General features: G+C 40.3%; 2 long non-coding RNA genes across 2 annotated transcripts; one reads left to right on the forward strand and one right to left on the reverse strand.

Annotated features, from left to right (window-relative positions):
- The first annotated feature begins 212 nt into the window (after nucleotides 1-212).
- On the forward strand, nucleotides 213-1215 carry LOC122017862. The gene is made up of 3 exons (XR_006121479.1): nucleotides 213-729; nucleotides 813-968; nucleotides 1159-1215. It is a non-coding gene; the product is annotated as an uncharacterized LOC122017862 (long non-coding RNA).
- A 6504-nt stretch (nucleotides 1216-7719) lies between these two features.
- Nucleotides 7720-8143, reverse strand: LOC122014290. Its single transcript, XR_006120631.1, has 3 exons — nucleotides 8103-8143; nucleotides 7872-8008; nucleotides 7720-7775 (listed from the first exon to the last, which is right to left on the reverse strand). It is a non-coding gene; the product is annotated as an uncharacterized LOC122014290 (long non-coding RNA).
- Between the last annotated feature and the right edge of the window lie 4177 nt (nucleotides 8144-12320).

Consider the following 12320-nt stretch of genomic DNA (forward strand, 5'->3'; position numbering starts at 1 on the left):
TACCGGAAAATGGCGGATAATAATAAGGAAATTTTCCGGAATTTTTGGAAATTTTTTGAGAATTTTTCGGAGCTCGTTTGGACGAGTTAACTGGGATAAAAACGGGGCCCGAGAAAGCCTGTTTAGGCTACCCCGTTTTAGCAAGGAAATGTTGATTTTCTTTATTTCCTTTTCTTTTCTTTTCTTTATTTTCTATTTCTTCATTTTTTTTCCTCCGTTTCCTCTTCGACGCCGTGTGCCCGAGGCTTCGCCTGATTCCTGCCCTAACCGCCCATGGTGGTTCCTCCTCTCCCACGTGTGCATAAGCCCGGGACCAAGAGAAGTCGGCATATCTCTTTTCCCTCTCCGCAATCGAGCGACCTCCCTTGTGCCCTAGTGAGCCGCGAGCCGATTCTCCTTTTGTGTGCCGACGTCGCCTCCCTTCATCCTCCCTGTCCAAGCACCGGCGACCCGCGAGTCACCGCTGGCCGAGCCGCCCTCCCGATTCTCCCTCCTTGCCGGCGCTTGAGCAAGAGTCGGTCGACTCCTCTGCCTCCCGATCCCTCTCCCCTCCAGCGACGCTAACCACCGTTGTGCCCTAGATTGGGTTCACAGTCACCGATCACGCGGACGTCGACGCACAGTACCTCTTCGCTGTGCCCTAGCACCGACAGCCGACTTCACCTGTGCCCTAGCTCCGAACCTTGCCTCCTCCTCAGAGCAGTAGTGATTTGATAGTGTGACAGCAAGGTGAGGGTTTAGATTTTGATTTTTATGATCTGTTCTTGTCCTTTATCTACCGTGGATCATCACCAGATGTTCTCCATTTACAGAGGGTTGCAGGTTCGATCAGTAGCATTACTGTTCTGCTGATTTCGGGCTGGCAAGTGCTGAGTGGATTACTAAACAGTAGCCATACTCAGCTACGGCCACCGTCTCATAGCTGTGGACTTCCCCGGTCGAGAATCCTATTAGCTACCACGAATTTGGTGAGTATGTAGGAGGAATAGGTTAAGCAATTAGGGTTTCCTAACCCTAATTGAGATTTCGTTTGGTTATGCACATTGTGGTAGGTTGAGGTTTATAGTTTAGGGTTTTGCCCTAAATTATTTTTTTACGGATTTTATTTAGCTATACAATTGGATTTTTGGCTAAATAAAAGTATATCGTTTGGCACAGGACTTTGACGCGAGACGAGTATCTCGACGTCGGATTTGGACCGATTAGACTTTTCATATTGGAGGCGGGTACTTTGACTTTATGTCATTTGATATGCATAATAATGTCTTTAACAAATAGCACCGATTGTGTTTCCTTATCTATTTCGGTTGATCACTACCTAACCTGTTACATGCTTGTTTGTTTATTTGTTATGCACATCATGTTAGTATTTACCTTATTATGCATATTTATAGAGGTAGTGACACAACCATGTTATTTATTTTGTTCAGGACCTAGGGTTTTTGATACCTTATCTGGTATATGTACTTTGATTTGATTCATTTTCTGATGGTACACATTTTTCATATATATGGATATTGCTATGCTGCTCAGTATTTTGCCATGCTTAGTATCATGCACCATTCGCATGATTGCATGTTGCACGATAGTTTGCTCCATTATTGTTGAGCACATCATCAGTTTCATCACTGTCAGTGCTCCATTGGTCCGCTCATGGGTAGCGTGACGCAGCGTGGTAGCACGTCAGTTTGGCTCTGTCAGTGCTCCGTTGGTCCGCTCATGGGTAGTGTGACGCAGCGTGGTTGCACGTCAGGTATCCCTCCCCGTCATGGTATACCGAGAGATGAGAGCATTGCACTTCCCCATTTATGATTTGGGGTAGGAGTATGTGTGTACTCCGATAGCATCCCGTCCACTCGGTCACTCATCAGGGGCAGTGATGGCAGAGTGCACGGTTGTCACAACCCTACCCACTCGGTCTCACCATTGTGTGTGAGATGGTTGATTGGCGTCAGGGGTGACCATGACATTTGCATCATATGCATGATGCATTTATTGCTTGTGTTTGCTGCATTTACTTGCTGCATTTATATGGATGCATATGATTGACATGCATACAGGATTTATGACACTCTCGGTCTGACGACCCTGTTGTACTTATACCTTGGTCCTGGTTAGTACAGTTTTATCCTGTTTCTTTCAGTTGCATTTGTCCTTCTTGTATCAGGAGATTGTACGCATGATTAGTGTTGTTGTTATTTTCTTTATTATGCATATCAGTTGTTACCCGCTGAGTGTTGGACTCACACCCTCCTCCATTGTTATTTTCAGGTTGATGTTGTCTGGAGAGTTCCAGTCGCTAGTCCCCTGCAGTTCACGAGTATGTTTATTTGTCGTTTGGTGTCTTTTACTGGACTATGTTGAGACTTGTTTTATTTAGATACACTTGGATCTTATATGGACATTGTCGATGAGTTTTTATTTGGATTTATTTTACTACATGCCTGCCTGGACGGCAGAAGAGATAAGTTGATCTTATCGTCGGATTTGAGCTTTATGAGTGTAGTGGAGTAGGAATATGTTTTGTGCTTTATGGGTGTAGTTGAGTAGGGTTGTTTTTAAGTCATATTATCACTGTTACAATTTGTTAAATTATTAACTGCGTGGGTGATTGTTTATATTATTGTTATTGTTCCGGCCGTGTTGGCTGAGGTATATGTGGCCAGAGGGCGATGTAGAAAGTTTCAGATTGTCCGTCATACAGGGGAGATGCTGCCAAAATTTCTTCGGACAGGGACTCCTCCGGGGTGTGACAACAATGAACCAAATCAAAGGTACACGGATCATATAAGGTATAAAAACCTAGATCCTGAACATAATAAACACATGGTTGTGTCACTACCCCTATAAGCATGTATAATCAGGTAGGTACTAACATGAAGTGCATAATAAGTAAACAGAACAAGCATGTAACAGGTATCGGGTAGTGACCAACCGAAGCAAAGACGAACATAATCATTACTAAAGGTTATAACCTACTAAACATATCAACATGGCATTATCAAAGATAAGTCAAGGTACCCGCCTCAAATAGCAGCACTACAACAAAAACATTAAAAGACAACGGTTAAAAACCGTTGTCATAGGCCCTTCAAACCCGTTGTAACTGACACTGTTGTTAAATGTGCGGTAAAAGACAACGGTTTAAATCGTTGTCTTTGACCACATTAGACACAGTCATGCAACGGATTTAAAGTGTTGTCTTTTAATACCAAAGACAACAGTTCTGCAACAGTATATAACCGTTGTAATTGCCAGTTTTGCAAAAATTTAATCGCAGATATACTTTTAACAACATATACACTGTTGTCTTTCTTCAAAATTTAGTTTAAAACCATTGTCTTAGAATACTTTTCACAACGGTTAAAAAATCGTTGTCTTTGTACTTTCAGTTGCATGTCTATATATATGTACTTTTCACAACGGTTAAAACCATGGCTATTGCACACAAACTGGTACAACATTTATACATTCACAAAAATAGTTTTCAACATATATACATTCGATCAGTTGTCTTTAATTTATATATACATCTTGTCTCAACCAAAAACCGGTACATGTGTACATTCACTTAAGTTTATAAACAATTCTATACAATTACTACAAGCTATCCAAACATGACCACAAGTAGTATCCAATCATGACAACCACAAAAGATGAAACCACAAAATTAAGTTTATAAGACCACAACCATGTAAATTAAATTTTCCTTTTTCTGAATAAATCAAGTCAGTATCGGATGTGCAACAATCTTCACGTACTGGTTCTTTTTCTGCATACCCAGCTTGCAAACCCAGCAATTTCTCCCTGTTATGAAAATAAAATATAGTTAAAGTCATAGAAAAAAAGTAGAAACATGCATGTATAAACTGATAATCATTGCAAACGTTAACTGATAATTAAAACGGATAATCTAATAAACCACTACAAACTAAAGTGATAATTGAAACAAACAAACCCCAAAAGTAGAAAACTTATCAACAGGTATAAACAATTATAAACTTCTTGCAGCTTTGCATCTTTTGCACAGTGGAAACCAAATTGTGAAGTACATAAATCTTGACCTTCTGAAATGTTGAAGTAAAAGAATGGTCAAATAAGCACGAGAAACGTTGCCGCTTCACATTTTCATGAGTAGTCAAGCAAGTGAGCATGAAAAAAGTTGATGAATATTATATAAACTTGACATTATATCTTGAACCATGTATTATGTGAAAGCAGCTAGAATAGCTAACAGCAGCAACAGAAAGATGAAATCATAGAGGATCGAAGTCATGTACCTTATGTCTCAACATTACAGCAGCAATACTCTAGTAAGATCTCAAAGCTTGAGGATGTACAGTTTGCATAAAAACCACAAAAAATCTCAAAGCAGTATACGAAACTAGTTTCAACATTATTTCTATAAAAAAGCCAGAACAAACTAATCCATTAAACCATCTAAACTGTTAATCACTTTATGCAATCCAGAATATGATTTTCTAAACTGATAATCACTACCACCTAAACTGAAACTCTTTACTGAAACTCTTCACTGAGACAAGACTTGAAATGAGGGTGCAATTATACAAGTAGAATTTCTTCCTTAAGAAATCAACTTGACTATATCTGCAGTTGGAGAAGGGAAGAGATGAAATCAGATTTGAAGATTGGTAATGGTACATAGCTTCACCAATGCAATAAGTGGCATATCTTGAGTTAGATCTCATCATCATGTTAATTCCAAACAGAATGGATCTTATTCCTCCATCAAACTCGATGCAAATCTATATCTTTGATAATATTAACAATGAACACCAATAAGGAGAATCAAACAGTTCGGGTTGGATCAAGCTAAGCTTAGACACACTATTCAGAGAACAGAAGCTTGACATAAATTGAACAAACTGTGATTTATATTGTGATTTGAAGATTGTTTGGGATTTCATGGACTCTAAAAACATTGTGATTTTTTTTCGGTTTGAAAAGAAGAACTATATAAAGAGAGAGAGAGAAGAAATACTGAAATGAGAATGAGTTTGCCTTGTAAGCATTATAACTTTACATACCTAGTCATAAATACTGAAATGTGTATTAGTCATTATATAACTTTACATACCTAGTGTCACGCCCCCAAAGGAGTCTCTGCTAGACAAAAATCCGGCAGCATCTCCCCTGTACGGGTGACAATATGAAGTATCACTACAAACAAAATATACATCAGCCACATGCGGCTGGAATATTTATATACACAACCACGCAGTTATAATAACAGCCCACACGGCTGGAATGAAACAATCACAACCACGCAGTTATATATAAAACAGCCCACACGGCTGTACTAAAAACCAACACAGCGGAAAAACGAAAACGGAAAGCCCAATACAACACAATCAACACACTGCTAGCCGGCTAGGCTTTATACAACAAATACAACACCAAAACCATAAGATAGCCACATGGATATACACAAATACAATGCCAAAAATAAGAAAAGAATATACAAAAGAAAACAATCACGATCTTCGGATGTGACGTAGGACCCGGCAGATACTCCGAGCGACACCAACCATCTACAAACCACGAAAACATAAATGTATACATGCGGTGGTGAGTATAGGTAACTCAAGGGTAATAGAAAAGATAGTGCATGGTCCATAAAATAACATGGAGATCACAAGTATACAGGAGGGAATAAGAACATGATCATACTATCATAATCAATGCATCCGAACATACCTGAATAACTAACATATAAACTGTATAAACCACAACTAACATAATGATGTATACATACCCAACTGAATCGACATGGTACAATGATCAAGAACTCACCGGATCGCAATGATATACCCGTGACACTGCGGTAATATAAATACGACTGCATATACATGTAAAATAAATGACATGTATGCAGCATGGCAACCAAATGCAACAACCATATCTCAATCAAGTGCAACAACGACAATCACATGCAACTAGTATCTACTAGGCATGTATGCAAATGCAGATGCACCGCGCATCAAATGCAAGAATAATAATTGCGTATGCATGCTCCATGGTCACCCCCGCCACCTCTCCAGACACCATGGCCGAGAGGCTTGGGTCTGTGACGACTGTACTACCCTCCAGCCCACTATATAGTGGTCGAGGCGGACAGTCCACTAGTAGCTATATAGCTACATAGCATCAGGGTCCCTGACTGCTCACAACACCGGATCTCACTAAACCTCGTGACCGGGTGGCACGATAGGACGAGCGGCAACTGCTCCAGATACCACTACCCATGAGTGGCCGAGTGTACGGCGCTAAACCAAACCGATGACTCTCTCAACCACAAGGGAGACAATAGTCATCAGATGCAATGAATGATGAACATAATATATATATATATATAATCATCATCCATGCAACACCCCAAACCTCATAAATACCTCCAACATGAGTATAATCGTCATGATACCTCCATGTATCCCACCAAACATATGTACACACTACACATGTATAATCAACCAAACATCTCCAATAATCCCACCAGACACATGTACACAAAATATAAGTACAATCAACATGTATCCTCCAGTAAAAACACAACAGACATGTGTGTATACCCCAAACGTACAATCAACACAACTCCTCCAAAAGTACATGACAAATACGTGTGTACATAAAATATGCAAATGCACGGTCAACAAGATGACTCCTATAACACATACCCACCTATGTACAATCCACGTCATATACCCAATCAGCATGGGAATACCAACAACCCGACAATCCCTACAAGACATACTCTACACGTGTAATCACAACAGAGTAGGTATCAAGAGTGGAGACTGTATCAGAATTAAATAGATCATCACAAGGGTCAAGCATAAGTATCATGCAGGAAAAACAGCAACCGATCATGATATAAGGTAAAGTAGCCTAATTCATCCAATAATAACCGTGCACCAAGTTTCAAAGAAACTATAAAGAGGTTAAGGAAGAAATACCCGCCTTTATCTGTAGATCGTGTCCAAAATAAATCTCACGTCGAGACGCTCGTCCCGAATCCAAGTCCTGCATCAATCAATATATATATTTTATTTAGCTAAATTCATATGAATTTAAATAGCTAAATAAAATCCCTACCCAATCAGGATAACTCCACTCAAATCTGATCTCTGATTAATCCTCTAAATAACCCTTGATCACACTCCTTCTAGATCCCACCATAATCCATAATCTATTAATCAATTCAAAACTCATTAATCAACACATCTTAAATCCAACTCACACAATTCATCATCAATCAAACACTAATCCAACTCATCATAAATCCTTCCAATCATAAACTAAACATCCCACACCTAATAATCAATCTAATGATCCCAATGACAAACATGAAATCACGATATTCATCCACCCTACATAATCCATCATTTAATCCAACACATACCAATAACAATCATATTTAACTCTACCTAATGATCCAAATCCAATACAACTTGAATTTAAATTTCTACAACCCATCTCTACTAATCCAAACCAATGTAGAAATGAAATCACCTCTAGAAGTAAAACCTTAATCCTTAATCCACAATAATTCGTCCAAACCAACTTATCAAATCCATAATCAACTCAACCTACATCACCCTAATCATCTCAAACATAGACATGTAATAAATCTTCAAAAACTCACCTAAAACCGGATGAATTTTTGTTGACCCACAGTTGAAGAGCTGGAACTGTAGGCTACTGGAAACTCCTGACCGAAACCCTAGTAAACATGCTGCCCCCTTCAATCCAACCTCCTAATCCACAATGAACACTCCACCTCATCTCATTGGATCGGATCAAGTGAAGAGATCAAACAATGGAAATCAAAGATCACAACACCCTAATCTTACCTCTTCCTCACAGCCCCCCTTCTGTTGATCCTTTGCCAAGATCATTTCCACTAGCAACCAGATGAGTCGCTGGACCAAAGCACAACACCAGACACAGCTCCGTGCAACCCCAATTGATCGGAGTCGAAGGTTGAAACCTAGGGCACAGGTCCGAAAAAGAAAGGGTCAATACAGAGAAGAAACCTATCCTAGCTAAACCTTGAATCCACCAAAGATCCGACGATGCCTTACCTCTAAGATCACTCCTCGGTGGCGTCGCTCGATCCAAATCCGACGAGAAGGGAGACGCGGACCGCTCTGTGAACAACTCGTGGAGGAAGAACGAAGGGTCGATAGGCTAGAGATGACACAGATCGAGCACCTGTCGTGCCCTATCTGCCTCGCTGTCGACACTCGGCCGCATAACTCACCGGACAGAACCCCTCGGTCGAAGAAGGTCTAGGCTCCGCCGTGCTCCAGCAAGCTCCGGCGAACGAGGATGATCGCCCAAGGAGAAGCTCTGCTCCTGTCGCCTCCGATTCGTCCGCGAGAGAGAGAGAAGGCAGAGAGGGGAGATCGGGGAAGAGAGGAGGAAGGCTCGGGTTCGGGCGTTTGGGAAATAAAAAGAAAACGAAATGGAATTTATAATATAAACAATTCCTCACTTAAACGGGTATCTCAAACAGGCTTTATCCGTACCCGTAATTAATCCCCTCAAAACCCGTCTTACGAGCTCCGAAAAATTCCCAGAAAATTTCTAAAAATTCCTAAAAAATTCTATATGGCTATTTCTCAAATAACCCTATTATTTAAATTTTCCGAGATCTTACATCCTCCCCTACTAATAAGAATTTGGTCCCCAAATTTACTGGTCAACTCAGGGATCCTCATCCAAGGGTAACATCCAAACGGCATCCTCTTCCGCTACTCCATCATAACATCATAAATAAATCTCCAACCCTAGTATCATAAACATATCTCCAAACATGATAATCCTCCTCCAAGTGACTAGCGACAACTCTGTGAGCTATGAACTCACCCTACTCCCGCTACTCCCACTCTGCAATCTAGCTAACTATGGATAAATCAAGCACCTCTAAAATCCAAAATCCACTATCGATAAATCCTCCAATACCTGTATAGAACGCTCAAACTATCCGTCAGTCTGAGGGTGAAAATCTATACTAAAGTAAAGCTCCTAACCCAAAATCTGCTGTAACCATAATCAAAACCATGATATGAAATCACTGATCTCCATCCAAAACAATACTCAAAGATATATCATCCAGTCCGATAATCCCTCTAGAGTATAATCCTGCTATTCAATCCAAAAGAATCTGTCCTACAAATCGATAGCTAGGGAGCAAGTCGTCGCCCAACAATGATTATCCAAACCATCATATCCTCTCCATATCTTGGATAATTCCACAACAAAATCTGTCAAAACATGCTCCCAACTCTACTCTAGTATCCAAACCAACAGAGACAATCCTACTAACATCTGATGTTCAACCTTCTCTTGCTGACATACTAGACCTCAAGCTACTAAATCCGTGATGTCTTTCTTCATATCGTTCCACCAATAAGAATACTCCAAGTCTCTATACATCGAGTGTCGCCTGAATGTATCGCAAATCTAGATCAATGTGTTTCCTGCAATAACTTCTCCCGGATAAGAAGTGACTCGGGAATACACATGATCTCCCATGGAAATAAAGAATCTCATTCTCATTACACGAGAATTCTAACTACTGGCACGAAACTACTCCGCTCATGCTACATCAGAACTACACCAAACCCCAAATACGATACATCTGTGTAGAGTGCAAATCCGTCTACACTAGAAAGTACCACTAAGACATGTGCAACTATCTAAACTGATCTCGCAAGCATCCGTCCAAGAAAGTTATATTCCCTTCCTAGACAGTCCAATCAACGACATATCAATGCTAGAGAAACCCTCATCCAATCTCCGATAATATCCAGCTAGACCAAAGGAACAGCAAATCTCTGGTATAGACTACGCATACTCCCAACTGGTAATAGCTTCTATCTCCTGTGGATCCACCGATATCCCTCTACCAGAGACAATGTGTCCCAAAAACTCGTAAAAGACAATCACAATACGTACTACTAACTTCACATATAGATGTTCCCGTCGAAACATCTCTAGAACTATGCGAAGCTAGTGTACGTGATCCACCTCGGATCGGGAATAGATCACAACATCGCCAATAAAGACAATGAAAACTGATCCAAACACCCTAATAATACCAAGTACATCGAGTCCATAAAACGTCTAGGGCACGATATGCCTAAAATGGTAACACCAATGACCCCTAATGTACGTACAATAGGCTCACTCAACCATAGGATCCCCGATAAATCAGTGATATGATCACGAACTACAAATCAACAAATCCATATATATCACAGACATACCACACTCCATGTCATTATCAACCTCAAGTACCAATCAATAGATCATCAAGTCAAGCATCCCCTAATAGATCATCAAAGGACAACATATCACCACACCTGATCTCGCACTATCCATCAATCAAAATCGTCCTCAACATCAATCAATCATACCAGATAGTCTCCTACACAAAGTAGAGAAAAAGGAAAGCATCCAACCTTCAACACACACTACCAACCAACTAAATGTATCCAGAAAGTCTATCAAATCTCATCATCTCATCTTTTCTGATAATCAAATATCCACAGTAAAGGAATGTCAATCCAAAGTCACAGGGTCATACAACCTTCTGACTAAGAGTCTACCCATCTAGAAAGTATCTCCACCACCCTCATAATCATCCTATATATGTCCCTCGACAAATATCGATAAAAGGTCAAACCCTCTAATATGAGATATAAACTACAAGATCTGGTAAAATGATCACGGGGTCAATGTCTTAAGCCACCTGATAGAGACAATGTTAGCTTAGTCGTCTAACCATTGTCTTGTACCCCATCATACTGTGACTGCCCCACCCTGAGGTTCAGTAACCTCCAGTACCGAGCAATGAAGACAAAGATAGAGGAACGCTATAACTAAATAGCTGATCAAACTATCGGTCAATCGACACTCCACCCCTCGAGGATCATCATCTAGAGTTATACCTAGTCATTTTCGGACCTCCTAGGTATTACTCAATTAATATCACTTCCTCCGTATCATAACAGGTCGTAGATCACTAGATACATCAAAGATATCTAACTACATCCGATAGCTCTATGAGTCAGGATCTCCCATGGAGCAACGTTAGACGAGTCTACTAGTCATCGCCTTAAAATTCATCATGCTGAAGAAAGAAGTAGAGAACTACTCTCTCCGAACATCTCAAGGAAATCACTAAGTGATGACCAGATCTCCAAAAAGCATTCCCTGCTTCTTCCTTCACGTGGTACCGGGTCACGTAAAGGTTAAGCAGCTAACTTCAACTCTTTCACGTCAGTACAAATCATATATCCAAATGTACTCTCCAACTCATACACCCAAGTAACGATTGTATCTCATAAGTGTTAAGCAGGTAGCTTTACACTTTTCCACATCAGTGGAGGTATCATATCCAAATGTACCTTCTAAGTCATCCTACCAGGTATAGACAGTCCATGGTCAAAGTCCCCATGAAATAGGATACGACAATCCTCTACAGGCTGACCAAGCCGACAATGGTATACGACTAACTCAGTCCTCCCCATGACGGTACAAGTCATGTACTCAAGTGTATCTCCCAAAATACCTAACCAAACACAAATAACCCCAAAGATCAGAATCTCTAGAAATAGAGTATGACGATACCCTAATGATCGAACTGCTAAATAAATCGGTCGTCAACTAACTGATCTAATAAGGGTAAATCAATCCTCGTCAAAATCAACTAAGGTAAATCGATACCTAACCACCAAAGTCAACCTGGTAAAACAATCCTCAACTAATCGAGCCAACAAGAGTAAACCGATACTCTACTACTGAATCAATATGAGTACATAGATACCCTCCACTATCCAGCTAATAATAACAAGAACTGGTATGTGACTCTAAATCTCAACCAACTAGTCGTAGCAGTAACTAACCCAAATGGTAGTATGATATAACAAATCCCTTGAGACTGTAATCCTTGATCTCCATTAGGTCAATCGTGATCAGTGATTGACCCAACACATGCAATGCATGCTACAAACAACTGAACAGGTACTAACAAAGATGTACTAACACATGTCATAACTAACTATCATGAACAACAGTATATACACCAACAGAAATGTATGATAACAATATGCAAACATACCTCCTATAGCCTGGAGATGTCCTGCTGTTGCCTGGTCCCAAAACCCGAAAGTCACATCAAGAAAATCGAATCACGAAATCCAAAACACGAATAACATGCATCGTACCTGCTCTGATACCACTAAATTGTCACGCCCCCAAAGGAGTCTCTGCTAGACAAAAATCCGGCAGCA

This window comes from Zingiber officinale, chromosome 8B, assembly GCF_018446385.1.
Source record: "Zingiber officinale cultivar Zhangliang chromosome 8B, Zo_v1.1, whole genome shotgun sequence".
Classification (NCBI taxonomy): Eukaryota; Viridiplantae; Streptophyta; class Magnoliopsida; order Zingiberales; family Zingiberaceae; genus Zingiber; species Zingiber officinale.